Genomic DNA, 13588 nt, shown 5'->3' with positions numbered 1-13588 from the left:
TAGTGGTTCTGTTGTGTGGTATGTAGTTACTGGTGAGTATTTGCTTCAGGCTGGGGGACTGTCTGTAAGCAAGGACTGGCCTGCCTCCCAAGATCTGTGAGAGTGATGGGTCGTCCTTCAGGATAGGTTGTAGATCCTTGATGATGCGTTGGAGAGGTTTTAGTTGGGGGCTGAAGATGATGGCTAGTGGCGTTCTGTTATTTTCTTTGTTGGGCCTGTCCTGTAGTAGGTGACTTCTGGGTAATCTTCTGCAAACTGGAGACAATTAACTTGGGCTTGAATATAGACTGGGGGTGGATGGGTCATTACACAAAGTAAAACTATTTTCCTATGTTTATTCCCCACCCCCCACTGTTCCTCAGACGTTCTTGTCAACTGCTGGAAATGCCCCCCCTCCCCGACTCTCCTGCTGGTAATAGCTCACCTTAAGTGATTACTCTGGTTACAGTGTGTATGGTAACACCCATTGTTTCATGTTCTCTGTGTATATAAATCTCCCCACTGTATTTTCTACTGAATGCATCCGATGAAGTGAGCTGTAGCTCACGAAAGCTTATGCTCAGATAAATTGGTTAGTCTCTAAGGTGCCACAAGTCCTCCTTTTCTTTTTGCGAATACAGACTAACATGGCTGCTACTCTGAAACCAGTGCAAACAGAGAACATCTATACTAGAAGCTAGGCGTGCGATTCAATGCAAATTCAAACCACTGCTCATCTGAGCTAGTGACTAAAAACAGTAGTGTAGATGTGCTAACACAGGCAGCAGCAACATGGACTAGCTGCCCCAAGTATGCACCCAGGGAGTTCAAGTGGGTTTGTACTCAAGCTGGCTAGCCTGTGCTGTGACTGTTGCTGCCGATGCTATCGTGGCTACACTATTTTTAGTGCTCTAGCTTGCCACTAGCACAAGAACATATACGTGAGCTGGGAATCACACCCCTAGCTCCTAGTGTAGACAGGCTGTGAGTGAAGAATCAGGTCCAGAGTATAGACGTTATTTCAACAAGGCAAATTGAATCCTCATTACATTATGGATCATGTTAAACTGGGCTTTTTGATTTGAGCTATGCTGAAATATAGAGTCTATTGCAGGAAGGAAATTAAATAAATTACACACCCAGCTTTTTCCTAACTTCCTGTGAAACAAACACATTTGGGTAAAAAGACAACATTTTTTGAATAATTGAGAACTCTAATTTCACCATTTCTCCAGGAAATGTTAAAAATGTCTGAGCTTGAGTATCTATTTATTTATTAGATTTATTTTCTTCTTTGTCTAATAAACACAGCATCAATGTCCTGCAAAGGCCTGTCAATGATCCAATTTTACCACACACAACTTGTGAATTTAACTGGATTTTCACCTCCCACTTGAATAATCCACTCCCCTACAATTTTACAATATAAATATTTCTTGACGATAATTCACAAGGTGGAATATGTACTGGGAGTAAGCAAAAAACAATCCAGGTGGCAGTCACATTTGTGGTTACTTTGCCAAAAAATAAGAAGCAAGGATTTAATCTCATGAGTTGCTAAATCAAATTTAACGTTAAATGTCATCTCCCTAAATTAGATATTTCCAGAATAAATATTTTAATTATTTTGGTCTTACCAGTTATTTTTTACATTTAAGTAGAGTAAGAAATAATTGTCAACTCTAGTGGTTCTCAACCTTTTGGCATCCAAAAAATCATCCATTGAGCCACGATACATCCCACAATCCATTGTGGTCCCCAAAGATTGTAGGATTCAGGAAATAGAAAGAAACAATGGGAGGAATTGGGTGCTGTGTGGCTGTGATGGTGAGGAGTACTGAAGTTGGATTGGGCTCCTGGGATTTGTTTATTCATTGGTGGTGAAATATCATGTCCAGAATTCCTGCCTACCTAATTTTGTAAATTATTCTGAGAATGACATCATAGCTCAATGAACTGGATAATACATTCATGTTATTTTTGTCCTGTATATCTTAATGGTCATTAGTTGGTTATGCTGCATATGTTTTCTTTATCTTACAAGGTACCACCATTTCAATTGTTCTAGTCTTTGTATATTCTTAAATATAGCTTATCACCTTGCAAACCTTGGGTTCATGCTGTGTCTGCTTCTCACGAGGAAGCAACTAGATTATTTTTAATGGTTTTCAGAAAATACAAAATACAATTAAATAAGCACATATGCAAGTTGATGGGCCTCTCTCACTGAAACATTGCCTGCAAGCCACCAGCTTCGTCAAAACTATACAGTTAGAATCAATGTAAAACCAGGCAGTAAAAGTAGGGGAAATGTCAATACAGTGGGAGACAGACTACAAGGTTTCTTTCAAGGATTAAAATAATCAGATGCATGCATCCATCAACCAAGAAACCTTCTCGGGGCTTCTCTACACTTAAAACACTGCAGCAGTGCAGCTGCGCCACTGTAGCACTTCAGTGTAGACACTACCTACGCTAGCAGAAGAGGTTCTCCACTGGTGTAAGTAATCCACCTCCCTGAGAGGTGGTAGCTGGGTTGATAGTAAAATTCTGTCTACACCGGAGTTGAGAACGGGTTAACTGTCTGCCTTGCTCAGGGATGTGGATTTTTCACACCCCTGAGTGACATAGCTATATTGACCTAATTTCCTAGTATAGACCAGGCCTCAGATTCAACAGGATTCTTTCATATTGTTTGCAGTGAACTAACAATTCACATGAAGTGGTAAAAAAGCTATGCTAGTAAAGATGCCAATCAGGGAACTGGCAAAGACACTAAGTGCAGCAAAGGAATTCCTGCTCTTTTCATGGTCTAGGCTAGAGATGGTCAGAAAATGCCCTCCCATTTTCCTCCTCTCCTCCCCCCTCCCATTGAAAATTTTCATGAAAACAAATTTAATATAATATAAAATCATTTATGTCTAAATTTTCTACTGAAACATGAGAGTTTTGACAAATAATTGAACCAGGCCTATCTGGGTCTGATGCCGATTGCACATATAGTATGCCTGAAATTAAACAGCAGTTTTGGCGTTTTCACATTACTGAAGGTCCACTTTCAGGTCAGCATGCTGAATCCAATTTAGGCAATCGAGTAACTTACTATGTTGCTCTGGGGCAGGTTACACATGAACATGTTCTGTAAAGAAACTATTCAATCTTTAACACCTTTTTGCACTTGACTCTGAATACTTTGGCAAGTGACTGATCCACTGACAATCCAAAAGGCATAACCACAAACCATATTGTGCCTAATTAACTGTGCGTTCAAAAAAAAGAATGGGTGGCCTGAGTCACAGCTGCATTCACTTGGTGAAAAATCCACGCAAACATTAGTTTGTCATATTTTATTCTTCACCAGAACAATGGACAATTGCCGCAGGGCTGTTCCTCTGGCAGAAAGCCACCTTCCTGTGACTTATATTGGATTATAAGTAGCCATCGTTTCAGAAGAAGGTTGTCCCGTTACCTGAGTCATGATGCCATATGTGATTTCTTACTCTTCACCACCCATGGTTAGTGGCATAAAAACCACACAGACCACAGCACTGTTTTCAACAAAGTGAAATTCCTCTTTATGTGCTGTTCCCCAAGAGCATGGCATACTGCACTTCACTTGCAAACCTCTGTGGCAAGTTGTCTACGGAAACCCAATCGTAAGATTTTTAGAACAACCTTTCCCCTTTCTGATGCTGTTCCCGTAGAAGAGGATGATCAAGGCCACAGAGTGCAAATGAAACATCCACAAACATTGTTGATGATTTAAATGATTATCCTACAAGTGGTCAATGTGTTGCAGTGTTTGTATCAACCACAGTAATAGAAATGGTCTGCAAGCAGTACCCAGTATGGGCCTGATCCTGCATTCCTCATGCAGGTATGAGAGTTATAACTCAATGGGAGTTAGACCTGGAGGAGGAGTGCTGTAAAGCATAGAAGTGCTTGTTCTGTTCCACTTCATCTCTGTATAAATGTATGTTTTCATCGTGCCTTACCTGGTATTTTCAGCCGTTTGCTTGCACATAAACTAGATATTAAAATATTTTATTAAATGTTTTTGTTACATTCCAGCTAGCTTTCTTGTGTAAACCCAAGAATATGCTGTGAGATAATTTTAGTGAATAGTTGCAGTATGTTAGTCTTCAAAGCAGAGGGAAGAAATGCAAATGGACAGCACCTTTTAACTATTAACTATCAACAGAATCTGTAGGGTGACATTTATTCCTTTTTTTTTCCCAGTTGCAACAGATATATACAATGACCTTTCCCCCATAGTTAGGTACAAAACCCAAGGATTTGTTTTGCATAGATTCTTTGAAAAATGGCATAAGGAAGTGTTTAAAATTTGTTGTCTGCCAGATGATGGAACTTGAATAGAAATTCAGCATTTTTCAGTCCCAATGATACCTCTGTCTTATTTCTGAGCCCTTCTAGTCTGTATTTTTCTTAAGAGGCTGCTGTGACTTCTTGTTTGTTTGAGTTCTGGTGCTTATTTGCTGATGAGTATTCTATCTTTTTTCAATGCAGGTTCTAAAATGTCTAGAAATAGGTCAAGATGTTTTAGAAATATGAAAGGTTTTTCCTTCTTCTAATGAAGTTTCTGTGGGATTGATTTAAAACCCAAAACATATTTTGAAATGCATTTGTGATATGGTTCTTTTTTCTTATTTTATACTGCACAGTACAAAAGCATAAAAGGACACATATATAACCAAAGTGTAAGTCCTAAATAAGATGTACTTTTAGAAGTTTCCTTTCCCCCTATTTTGCTACTAAGAACATAAAATAACAAAATCAGGGTTTTTAAAAAAGTATTTGTCTATTTTACTACACTTCAGTTATCTGTTGATTGCCATCAGGAAACAATACAGCATTCGCAATAGCTTCTGTTCTTAATCCAGCTCTGTCCAAATAGGTTGTTAATTAGTTGTAGTTGGTGTCATTAATAATGACAGGTTTCAGAGTAGCAGCCGTGTTAGTCTGCATTCGCAAAAAGAAATGCATCCGATGAAGTGAGCTGTAGCTCACGAAAACTTATGCTCAAATAAATTGGTTAGTCTCTAACGTGCCACTAGTCCTCCTTTTCTTTTTGTGTCATTATTAAGTAGGCAGCCCCAGACTGCAGCAAAATATTTCCATTTCATTAGAACCAAAGTGTAAAGTATCTGGAAGGTACATATCTCACTTCATCATTTACCCGCCATTGTGAGGCCCTCCGGCACTGGTGCAACTTGCTCCCTCTTATTGGCTGCCTGTGGCACATAATAGTCTCATCTCATGTGGGCTGTAATTCTTTGGTCTAATTTTCATTTTTGGGTTTAGACTGCAGGTGCTGCGTGGTGTCTGTGGCCTGTGATATACAGGAGGTCAGACTAGATGTTCTTGTACTCCCTTCTGGCCTTAAACTCTATATGACAAATGACATGAGCTAGAGCTCTGATGAGAAGTTTTGAATAGTAGTAGCCAAATCAGCAGCCATTGGGTAAATGTACTTCATGTGAAACTATTTCTGGAGCCAATGTCTTTCTCTAGTTTCTACTATAACTCTGGCAAAATTTATACAGTAAAATAATTCAACCTGTCTGCAAACAGAGAAGCAGTTACTCATGCTATCAAGGTAGAGACCAGGGTTTGGAATAAGTGGGATAGTATTAAAGATGGGCAAATCCTGCAAAATACATTCCAGGTGTAGTGGTCCCTCAATCTCAGGCTCAGAGGGAGGCCACTCTGACTTGCTGCATCAGGCAATAAACAGAGGGTAATTAGCAGTCCCTATCCCAATCCTCTTTGGGCAGACAGTAATTCAAGTCTGGGCTCTGACCCTCTGGGTGGGCAGAGCAATAAGCAGTCTTTGGGCCCAAGCCTCCTGGGTAAAGCAGACAGTAAAAACAGTCAGGCTCTGAATCCCTGGGCACAGCAGAGCAACAAGCTGTCTTTAGTCTGAGCTTTCTGGATAAGGCAGGCAATAACTACAGTCTGGGCTCTAACCCTCTGGGAAGGGCAGAGCAGTAAGCAATTAAGCAATGTTTTGCCTAGCCTTCTGGCTAAGGCAGACAGCAAACTGTCTAGGGGCATGCAGCTTTCTGGCCAGGGTAAATCACAAATAAGGCTCCGGACTTCTGGCCTACGGCCATCCCAGGGTTGGACTTGGCAGCAGAGGGGGTAGGAGGACCCAGGCCTACCCTACTCCACCAGGCCCCAGCCCAGGACCTTAACAGTGACAGGGCATCCCGCCACTGGGTCAGGGGAATCCTGCCAGAACACACTGACTTGTATTGCAACAGCACAACCTGACTAACATCTGGTTCCCCGGGGCTACTTCCTACCACAGTCCATTGGTATGACTCCATAGTCTGTGTCCCCTCAGTCTCCTCGGTGGTGGGTGGCAGTCCCAACAACTCTTTCCCACTCTTGGTTTCCTTTGGGGGCAGGGCCCCATACAGCTTGGGGTCTGGTCCAGAGTACTACAGTGGGCTAGAGACATCTGCCTCCTTCACTGGCTCTGGCCCAACTGAGCTGAAGGGCCCAACTCTTATGTTTCCCGTCCTTCCCCTCTGCTTCTCACCTGGGGGATACGGCAGGCTTGGCTCTGCCCACCAGGTAGAGTGTAGTGTTCCCTCCATCTCAGGCTTGGAGGGAGGCCACTCTGCCTTGCTACACGTGGATTACTTGTGCATATTTACACATCAGTTCACTTTCAGCAATATTCATGCCCCTTTAGTGTTGACTTGCACCAGCAATTGAATTTACTTATTTATTTATATATTTGTGGAAAGCAACTTTGAAGTGTGCATGCTCAAGTTTTCACATAAGAAATGTGAGACTTTATCAAGTAAACTATATATCCAGAAAACCAATAATTTTGGAAAGGGAGATTACAATTTATGGAGAAACTGATGAATTGGTAGTATAGCTAAGTAAGCACAGTCAAGCCATATCATGGTATTTGGACTGTAAGATAAGGAAGGCTTACAAAAGAGACAAAAATCTTGTAATTGCTGTCATTAAGTGCCTAAGCCTTTTGTGGTACATGAGTAATAAGAATGTTAACACAGGGAAACAACAGACAGAAAACTGCATAATGAGAATGAATTCATCAACCTCTCATCTCTGATACTCAAAAAGCACGCAAGAAGAATTAGACCAACAACTAGAAAAATCCAATCCATTTTCAGGATTTGTTTGAGGATTCTTTACACAGACTGCCTTCATAGTTTAGAAAAATCCTCTTCTTTTAAGTCCACTCCCCAGGAATTTATAAAAGACTGGGACCATATCATGATTCAGAGAGCATGACAATACGGTCACTGGTACTCCACTTGCACCAGGGGAAAATCAATCAGCACCAGTCCTATAACTGGAAGAGATTACTTCCCTTTCCATTTTGACTCAGCTGTACCCCATAGAAACCTCTTTTCCCATGCCACCCCCAACTCCTACAAGGCTCTCCCTTGTATGCGTGCATGATAAAGCTTATAATTATGAAAGCTCCAAAGTTTGTTTTCACATACACAGTAACTATACATATTGCAAATGATTGCTGCTTCTGGTTGCGATTAGAACTGGGTGAATACTTGACTTTTTGGTTCAGCCAGCAAACCAAGAAGTCAGTGGAAATTTTTGGTTCATTTCCAAAAGTGTTCATAATTTGTCAGCAAATTGGAAATGTTCATTTCAGGCAAGTGAATCGTGTGAGTGTGCCCCTTTAAAACCTTTAGCCCTGACACTTGCCTGGCTTGTAGGAAACTCAGGTTTGAATTCCTCCGAAGGAGCAGTGACTTGAAGTCAAACCTCCCAATCCCACACACACACAAGTGAATACTGTAACAACCGGACTATTCACTATTTTGCGGTGGATTAGTCTCAGTCTTTCCTGATGAAGCTGTTCCATTTAGCATAAATAATTAAATATTCATTATGTCAAAGAAATAGAGAGTGAGGAGTGACCTAGTGATTAAGGCACTCACCTGGGGGGTAGGACACGTGGATTCAAATCCCTCTTCAGAGAAAATAACCACTATGCCAAAGGACATGCACATACAGAAAATTCGCTGAACCTGAAAAACTTTTCCCCAAGCCAAAATTATCCATTCAAATTCACGAATAGTTCCAAGTCAACCAAAACTGCATTTTTGGGCAAATAAACTATCACACCCAACTCTAGTATAAGTTATTGCAACAAGTAGACTGGATTCTAATAGGTATACAGAAGGGGCTCCCATATTCTTGGTATAAATGAACAAATTATTGTGTTAAGTAATAAAAAAAGAGTACCTGGCCACTTGCACATGGGGACTGGCCCAGAGTCCACTGTAATCAATGTCAGGATCAGGCCTGTAGTGCTGGAGGCTTCAGCTGTATCTACTATGTACCTGAATAAGCACCAAGAGAAATTTATTAGACCAACTTTACCTATTGCCAGAGATATAATGTTACATTGAACAGAGAACTGACACTCTCTGAAAAAGCATGGATCAATGGGCTTTGTGTGCAAGCACCTCCCAAGAAAACAGTCAGAGGTCCTAGGATATTCAATATGGAATAGGACTTACCTGGACACTGGCTAGGACAAAAACATAAATACCCTCAATGCCAATACTAGCGCCAACTTGTTAAGCTACTAACAGTCAAAGATCTGTCAGGGGAGTGAGGCTACACAAAGAGTTTACAGTATGGCCCACACCTGAATGGAGAGGTTGTCTCACGGACCATTTCCCTGTGTGAATGACAATCACATAACATTTCTGTAGCCACTGTAACAACTTCTTACACACAAAAATATTAAAAATTAGTCTGATATTCAATGCTTCTGCTGGTGGCTCCATTTCCTGAGCAAGACCATTTCCTCCCCTCCTTCTCTTTTATAGTAGTGGCTACTAATACAGGCAACTAGACTGAGTCCACCTACTTGCAACCTACTGCTTTCAAAGGCATCCTGTGCATATGGGGTTAATCTGGCTCAGTATCTTTAAGCTAACAAGCTAGAATACTTAACAATGGACCAAAACCCGACAATCCTTACTCAAGCAAAACTTCCTTTGGGATAAATGGAAGTTTTGACTGAGTGAGGACATCAGGATTTAGCTCCTAGTACACCACAAAACTCCCCCTCTGTTTGAATGGCTAGTAGAAGCAGTGATTAATATTATCTCCTCCCCCAGGCCCCAAATCTATCTCCAAACAAGCTGGTCACCAGCACTATCTCTAAAGGTTGTGAGAAGTGCTTTGCTAATTATTAAATCCTGCTACTTAGAAATATTATATAGCTGGTACAGTACAGTCTGCACATTATAGTAATACTGTAAATAATGTAGTTCTATAGCTACTCATTAAAAAATTTGCAAACCAAAATGATGCATGATTAATAGATTCTATATTGTAGGTGGTAAAAGCATGCTTCATTTAATAAAAATGAGATGCAAATTAATTATCCAAAACCAGTGACAAATAGAAACAGGCTGGCATTTCTATATTCAGCTTAATTGGGGAAATATGTGAAATTCATATAGAAGGAAAACAGGATTGCATTTAAAATACATCTTTCAAATATACTCAAGTTACAGTAGTGGGGGAAGGTTTCATTTTGCTTGCAGCTTCCACTTCACTCAACTGAAGATATCATCAAATCAGATATTATGGGAAGAGGGGATATATATAGTAAGTGCTATAATTAATACTGAGATTGTCTACATATGGGGCTTAGTCCACACTAACTTGGGTTAGTCTGTGTGAAGATTCCTGCATACGCACTGCAATTCATTAGAGAACACTAACTCCACATTTATCATGAACTCTGGAGTCCACTTTCAATACGTACTAAGTTTGATGTGAATTGAGTTAGTGCAGTCTATTGTTTGGGTGCAGCCATTGATGCAGTGCACTACTTTGGCAGTCTTCCAATTGCTATCCCACACTGCTTTGTGGGCATCTGTGCCATTATGCCCCACATTCTTCATAGAAATACTGTTATGATATGAATATGGCATAACTAAGATATGTTTTATGCAAGATGTGTCATGTGAGGTATCATTGGAAAGGTTACCATTTGCTGAATGTGATTATCCAATTTGTATGCATGTATCTTTTCTGTATCTGAAGTTAGGAATATTGACTATATAACAATTACAACGGTGTGTGTACTTGGGGAACGCCCACCAGACAGCATGCAATCAGCCTGTGTAGGGGAAAAACTATAGCTTTCATTTTGTTTTGGCACTTTGCCATTTTGTTTGTAAGGAGTTGTTGTTTGTCCACCGTGTTGGTGACCTTCTTCTTGAGACAACTGGCGTCTTTTTCTCTCTAAGGTGGGAAAGAGCAAGGGTCACATGGCCTGTGTTCTACCTAGTAATAGGAGAGCATAAAAGACTGCTGCACCCGAGAGGAGAAGCTGTACATGTGGCAGCACAGTATATGTCCTAGCCAAGACTTCGAGGGATCTACAGAAGACGATCCAAACTCCATAGTTCCAGCTATCAGTTCCTGATTGATTCCTATCTTACCGGTATCCTGAACTCCTGTGTCCTCACCTTGCTGTCCTGACGTATTCCATCCGTGATGTCCTCGGTCGTGAGTCCATTCCTCTCAACCTGGTGTAGTATGCTGTGTACTTCTGTACCTTACCAGTAGCAAATTCCCCTTTGTCCTCATGGGTTTGGGACCTTGATTTTATGTCAGTTTGTTGTGCCAACCTGTACCTGTATGCCCTTTGTGTATTGTTTTGCTGGGGATCCTATAAGTTACTGTTTCCTGTTTGAGTCACTGTTTAATAAACCAGTTTGCTTTATAGTTAATCCTGTCCTTAGTTTTTTCTCCATTGATAGATGCGGTTTGGGGGAATGAGTCTGCTGGGTGGGGACTCTGAGGTGTGGAACCTAGAGCACACCCAGTTAACCATAGGTAAGATCTGAGTTCCTGGTTAACACCTGGATGGGCCATTAGGAAGGACAATAGGTCTTTAAAGGTACTAATCTCCCTCCTTCCTGAGAAGTTTCCTGGGATGCTGCTTTGACATTGCAGGGTCAGGTAATCATGTCACCTGGTATTAGACCCCACCTTGGGCTTTTAGTGTTTTTCTATAAAGGGTCAAATTAGGAAACAAAGCATTTCCACCATATGCAAATCCTATTTAAGGCTGGGGAGTGAATTAATCTAGGCTCTTCTCCACTGCCTCCCCACCCAAGAAGGAAGACTGCTGAAAATTCCTGAAGAAACAAAGGAACTAAGCTGGGGGAGGCGAGACAGATCAGCCTGTAAAAGGAATCTCTGGAGATTTAAGCTGCAAGCAGTGCAGTTTACCTTCAAGAACTCTGCAACATGCCTGAAACAACATTTAGGGTGAGAAATTATTATTGTAGCCAGATTCCTTATTGTATTAAGCTTAGTTTGCCTGTTTTGTTTTATTTGCTCAGTAATCTGCTTTGTTCTGTATGCTTTCCCTTATAAACACTTAAAATGTACCTTTTCTAGTTAATAAACTTGGTTTTTTGTTTATTCTGAAACCCAGTTTGTGCAATTCATAACTGCGGGGGGCAAAAAGCTGTGCATATCTTCATCCACATTGAGAAAGGGAGAAAATTTCAGGAGCTTACATTGTATAAATCTCTATACAGTGCAAGACAACATAATTTTGGGTTTACACTCTAGAGGGTGTGTGGACCACAGTGCTGGGTAATTCCCCGAGCTGAATCCCCCCACAGAGCTGACTGCAGACTCTGTGAGATTCCACAGTTGGGTATGTCCCTACCTGTATGTGTGCTGGAAGGGGGCTTGAGAGCCTGGCACAGCAGCACTGCAAGGGAAACCCAGGCTAGTGGGATAGGCAGGCTCAGTGGGACCCCAGCACATCAGGTGGCACCCTGGAAGGTGGGGGTCTAACCCATCACAGCATCCATGACCAATCTGTCTATTTACCTGTCTACCTTCTACTGCTCTGGGATCAAGTTGACCAGATGGTCCCTCCCCCATTTAAAGACAGGCACTGAGTAAGGATCAGCCCATTTGTTCCTGGATTCAAATATATCAGCATTGTTGCAATATTACTCCAGCAGCCTTTACAACATGCCTTGAGCAGCCACTTCAGGCCAGAGGTGCTAGCTCTCCTCACCATCTGGAGAGAAGCATTGGTGCAGCAGGCTCACAGAATAAAGATGTGTTTGTGAACACTGCAAGTCAGATATCTGAAAGGGATCACAAGCAGGATTCTAACGGTGCTGGATAAAGAACAAACTGCTTGGGAGAATTTACGATAAAACCAGGGATGTCAACTGTGGATATATAACATGTCAATTTTTTGAGGAGAGGGGGCAGATCTGCACCCCCACCCCCTCTGCATGACCTCGCCTAAGGATAAGTGGCAAGAGTCTTTAGAGAAGGAACACAAGCAGAGCAATGAGGAGCTCTTCTGGGAAAGCCAGGAGCTCTTCAGGACTCAGTACCCTGAAGGCATCCAGCATCCTGAAGCCAATTCCCAGCAAGCAACTCAATCTAGGACTCAGGAGGCATGTCCTATCAAGGAAACGTTGGCACATAAGCATCTCTATAATTTATTTATACTTTATTGCTGTGCTAGCTTCTGTTCTGGAAGCCCCACAGCTACAGCAATTTTTGGCAGATGTGAGCTAGGAGCATTTCAGAGTCTCCAGCCCCCACCTCTTTGGGCCCACACTATGCTTTTCATTCATTCAGCCCCTTTACACACACAGACACACGTTTCAAAATGGCAGCTGGACTGGCTGGGCAATTGGCTTTTGTCTCAGGCTAAAGTCCTGACCACTAACTGTTTACAAGCCCATACCATGGAGGGCACATGCCCATCTACCCATTTTCCTTTTCCCGTCCCTGCATCTGTCTTGTCAAAGGAATGCGCTCCCTCAGAAAAATATCCCCATGGCTGCTCAAAATGGTGGCCAGCAGCATTGGACAGCCACAACCTCTACCTCCCTTCCCCTCCCACAGCATATATGAATACTGAAAACATTCAGTTGTGTGAAATTCAGCAGTTTGTTGAGACAGTGGTTACAGGAAAAGAAGTTTAGTTAGTGTTTTCAATTTACAGGAGGTAGATCCATCCATAAAGGTAGTAAGACTACAGCTCCTGCTGAGGTATATATGTCCTGTTACACACATTTGTACAGGAAAATAAGTTTGCTTTAGGGATAGCATATCTATACAGCTCTTAATGGCTTTTCACAGGCTTATGTACCGAAAGACTGGGAGCAGTTAAGGCTTCAAAACAATCTTTGCAGAACCCAAACTATTTTTCTCTGCACTCTCAGCAGTCTACAGGGGAGATAAAGCAGAATCGAAGACTGAGAAATTGCTCAGTTGTATTCTGGAGGGATAGTTTCTGCAGTGTAGCTTGCAACTCACTTCCCCTTCTGTGGCATTTTTGGTGGGACCATCTTGGTGAATAACTTCACAGTGGATCTCACTGGTCTGCCCTTTGCCTTTTTGAATAAAGCCATTCTCTGCCTCCTAGTCACCCACCTCAGTGTAACATCATCAAGAGTCAGGGCAGCCTACCAGGGATGCAAAGGGAATGACTATCCAGCTCACCCCCAATGACCTCCCCGAACTCCTCTTACCCCAGATAAGCACCTCCAAGACACAG

This window comes from Eretmochelys imbricata, chromosome 7 (genome assembly GCF_965152235.1).
Source record: "Eretmochelys imbricata isolate rEreImb1 chromosome 7, rEreImb1.hap1, whole genome shotgun sequence".
Lineage (NCBI taxonomy): Eukaryota > Metazoa > Chordata > Testudines > Cheloniidae > Eretmochelys > Eretmochelys imbricata.
The sequence above is the reverse complement of the archived record's forward strand: the minus strand, read 5'-3'. Positions refer to the sequence as shown.